The sequence below is a fragment of the Rhinopithecus bieti genome, unplaced genomic scaffold (assembly GCF_001698545.2).
Source record: "Rhinopithecus bieti isolate Rb0 unplaced genomic scaffold, ASM169854v2 scaffold_24193, whole genome shotgun sequence".
In the NCBI taxonomy this organism is placed as follows: Eukaryota; Metazoa; Chordata; class Mammalia; order Primates; family Cercopithecidae; genus Rhinopithecus; species Rhinopithecus bieti.
In genome coordinates, this window is record NW_016811043.1 from 179,522 (window position 1) to 184,114 (window position 4,593).

General features: G+C 43.2%; 1 protein-coding gene across 1 annotated transcript in view; it reads right to left on the reverse strand.

The window, feature by feature from the left end:
• Positions 1-2,476: 2,476 nt before the first annotated feature.
• The window catches only part of LOC108543093 (class I histocompatibility antigen, Gogo-B*0101 alpha chain-like), a 15,705-nt gene continuing 13,588 nt past the window's right edge, over positions 2,477-4,593 (reverse strand). The window contains exon 10 of the mRNA XM_017893431.1: positions 2,477-2,808. The gene's annotated coding sequence lies outside the window, so the exon portion shown is untranslated. The remainder of the gene's footprint in view (positions 2,809-4,593) is intronic.

Here is a 4,593-nt window from a genome sequence, read left to right on the forward strand (position 1 = left end):
ATCTTCAGCTCGGCAAAATAAATTTCTAAACCGATTGAGACCTGTCTCAGACGTTTTTTAGTTTACATGACTATAGCAACTTCCTGAGTTCTTTGAGTTAGTTTAAGAATTATCAGTCCTTGGGAGATTAGAGACCCCTGACTTTGCAACCATGACAGACAGAAGTGCAGGTAACCTGGGACCCTATACTTGTGACTTGCATCTGAAGTGAGGACAGTCTTGTGGGACTGAGCCCTTAAACCTGTGGAGCCTGAGGTGAACTCCAGGTAGTTAGTGTCAGAATGGAGTCGAACTTTAGGACTCCCAGCTGCTGTTAGAGAATCGGAAAGTTATTTGGGTGGAGGAAAACCCCATCACAGAGAGAAACTTATAGTAAGAGTAAGCAAGTACACCTCTGCCTTCTTTGGTCCCAGAGGAAAAGATAAACAAAATGTAAGCATTTATTTCATGTCCCTAAGTCTGCTAAACACAGGTGTTCAACCAGCTAAACCAGCTGTTCATTGTCCAGACGTGGAGTGGCCCTATCTCTAATCTAGAAGTTAAGATTTTCTTTTAGGCCTCTGAGAGGGTCACATAAAAACCAATAAATGTTAGAGATTCTCTCCCCAGAAATATTTCCACACACAAGATAATACAAATATTAATATAAAACATCGATGTGGACCCAGATCCTCTGAGATCTTACAAACCTGGGTGTTTTAATCCTAGTAAGAGACAATGCTGAGGGAAGATGTTTGAATAATCATTTCACCATCACACAATGCCACCCCAATAATCTAGACTATAAACTGGGATAGACAAAAACTTGATGTAAATACTTTCAAGGGAATGGGTGGAAATATATTATTTCTTAGTCACTGGTTCATTCAGCCACTCTGCATGCCTACCAGGTACCAGATAAATTTCTTGTCTTGGATCACTGCTCAAGAATTAAAATTTGTCATTCTTTTCCCACCCCTCACACTCCAGCACTTGAACCCTCTTATTACACCAGAATTCCACACTGTTGATGAAAAGAGTCAAATTCTGTAACATATTTGAAGAGATTTATTCTGAGCCAAATATGAGTGACCACAGTCCATGACACAGTCCTCAGGAGACCCTGAGAACATGTGCTCAAGGTGGTTGGGGCCAAGGTTGGTTTTATACATTTTAGGAAGACATGAGACATCAATCAAATACATTTAAGATATACATTGGTTTGGTCCAGAAAACAGGACAACTTGAATCAGGGTTGGGGTGGGGAGCGTCTAGGTTTTAGGTAGATTTTAAAATGTTCTGTTTGGCAATTGGCTGTTATCAATAGAAAGGAACGTCTGGGTTACGATAAGAGGTTGTGGAGACCAAATTTTCTCATGCAGATGATGCCTCCAGTTGGCAGGTTTCAGAGAGATTAGATTGTAAATGTTTCTTATCATATTTAAGGTCTGTGTTGATGTTAAATGCTGGTCAGCTTTTCCTGAATTCCAAAAGGGAAGAGGACATACATAATGAGGAATGTTCGATGCCTACTTCCCATCATGGTCTGAATCAGTCTTTCCGGTTAAATTTTGAGTGCCGCAGGTGAGGATGGTGTCCATTAAGATGTTTGGGGTTGGGTCGGGGGTCTTTGAAGTTTATTTTTGGTTTATGACACTTAGAGTCTTGAGAGGAGGCAGAAACCACCTCCCTCCCTGGAACAGGACTATCCAGTCACCCCAATAGTTGGTCATGGACATGAGGCTTAGGCTCCACCAGTCAGACGACCACCTGTGGGACCCTGACCCAGGATGAGGCCGTGACTGTGCAGAACGCATTTTAGTAAAGATAGCTGAGTGACAGTGGTGATGTCCAGTTTCCAGGTGCAGCAGTGACATCTGTCCTAGCCTCAGGGTCCAGTGTCCAGCACCAGGGTTTCAGAGATGTGAGCAGTGGCATCTGTGCTTAGCAGCAGGGGCAGTTGTTACTAGGAGGGACCTGACCTAGGGTAGACTGTGGAATCTGTTCCTGGCTGTGCCGTTTCAAGCCTGCTTCTGTGGCCTTCCCCATAATAAAATTATCTCCCAATACCATTTATAATACTTTATGTATAAATTAGAAAAATTTGGTTTCTGTGTTTGCTCCAAGAAGTGAGGTAACAATCTGTGCACCAGTGTCAGACAGCAGCATTCAGGGGTTTCTTTGTGCAGAGCTGAGGGCCACATCTTGAATCGTCTACCTGGCCTCCACTCCATGGTACAGAGAATAATAAGGACATCACATCTCATATTTGATGATATATGTCTTCCCTTTTCTTTCTGAGGGGAAAACCCACTTTTAAACAGGGTTTCAAAGCCCACCCAGCGAACCCACCCTGGGCACTCTCTGATCACTCATATCAGTGGTTCCCACTCTAGCTGATCAACAGGATTGCTAGTGGAGGCTCAGGAAATACTCAGGCCACTCCCCAGAACCCCCTGGATCAGAGTATTATGCACAAGACTCAGAAAACGCTTACCTAACATGCCTTACAGCTGAGGCTGATGCACAGGCATTGGGATCCTGATGTTCTTGCTACTCCAAGTGTGATCTGGAGACCAGCAGCATGAGCTCCAGCCTTGTCACAAATCCAGAATCTCTTGCTCCACTCCAGACTTCCTGGATCTTAGCATCACATCCAGGTGATTCCTGTGCACAGTAAAGTCTGGGACTCCTTGGTCTATGTGCCTTCTAAACTTGGTGTTCAGAACTGTGCAGTCTGCTCTGAGTGTAGCACTGGAGGTCCAGGGCCCAGTTCTTGCACTCATTCTCTTCTACAGGCAGTCACTTCCTTGGTGCCCTCATCCATGCCTGAGGTTTTAAGTATCATTTATAAGTTGTGACCTCCCTAATCGAGTCCTCCAGCGCAGTCCTTTCTCCTAAACTCCAGATTTGTCTGTCCAACTGCCACCCCAGCTCCCTCACCTGCATGACTGGTAGACATCTCCTCCACTGAATGTCTGCAAAGCCCCCTCCTCAAATAAGTGCCTGCCAGAGTCTCCCCATCTCCACTGACAGCAGCTCCACCCTTCTACTCACTCATTTTAAAACTATGGGGGTCCTTGATTCCTCTTTCTTACACTTTCTTACACCACAGATATAATCCATTAGCAAATGCTGCGAAGTCCATCTTCAAATGCATCCAGAATCTGCTCACGTCCCACGATTTCCACTGCTCACACCCCAGTCAAGGTAACCGACATTTCCAGCCTGGAATACTGCACTGGCTTCCCACTGTTTTCCCTTCTGCCTCCCTCATCCCTCGCCTCTCAATTCTGTTGTCAGCACAGCATTCAGACAGATCCTTTTTTTTTTTTTTAAATACCTTAAGTTCTGGGGTAGATGTGCAGAATGTGCAGGTTTGTCACATATGTATACACGTGCCATGGTGGTTTGCTGCACCCAGCAACTCATCATCTACATTAGGTATTTCTCCTAATGCTATCCCTCCCCTAAGCCCCCACCCCACAACCGGGCCCGGTGTGTGATGTTCCCCTTCATGTGTCCATGTGTTCTCATTGTTCAACTCACTTATGAGTGGCAACATGTAGTGTTTCATTTTCTGTTCTTATGATACTTTTCTGAGAATGATGGTTTGCAGCTTCATCCATGTCTCTGCAAATGACATGAACTCATCATTTTCTACGGCTGCATAATATTCCATGGTGTGTATGTGCCACATTTTCTTTATTCAGTCTATCATTGATGGGTATTTGGGTTGGTTCAAGTGTTTGTTATTGTGAACAGTGCCACAATAAACACATGTACATGTGTCTTTATAGCAACATGATTTATAATGTTTTGGGTATGTACCCAGTAATGAGATTGCTGGGTTAAATGGTATTTCTAGTTCTAGATCCTTGAGGAATGGCCACACTGACTTCCACAGTGGTTGAACTAATTTACACTCCCACCAACAGTGTAAAAGTGTTCCTATTTCTCCACATACTCTCCAGCATCTGTTGTTTCCTGACTTTTCAATGATCACCATTCTAACTAGTGTGAGATGGTATCTCATTGTAGTTTTGATTTGCATTTCTCTAATGACCAGTGATGATGAGCATTTTTTCATATGCTTGTTGGCCACATAAATGTCTTCTTTTGAGGAGTGTCTGTTCATATCCTTCACCCATTTTTTGATGGGGCTGTTTTTTCTTGTCAATTTGTTTAAGTTATTTGTAGATTCTGGATATTAGCCCTTTGTCAGATGGAAAGATTGCAAAAATCTTCTCCCATTCTGTAGGTTGCCTGTCACTCTGATGATAGTTTCTTTTGCTGTGCAGAAGCTCTTTAGTTTAATTAGATCCCATTTGTCTATTTTGGCTTTTGTTGCCATTGCTTTTGGTGTTTTAGTCATGAAGTCTTTGCCCATGCCTATGTCCTGAATGGTATTGCCTAGGTTTTCTTCTAGGGCTTTTATGGTTTCAGGTCTTACATTTAAGTCTTTAATCCATCTTGAATTAATTTTTTGTATAAGGTGTAAGGAAGGGATCCAGTGTCAGCTTTCTGCATATGGGTAGCCAGTTTTCCCAGCACCATTTATTAAATAGGGAATCCTTTCCTCATTGCTTGTTTTTGTCAGGTTTGTCAAAGATC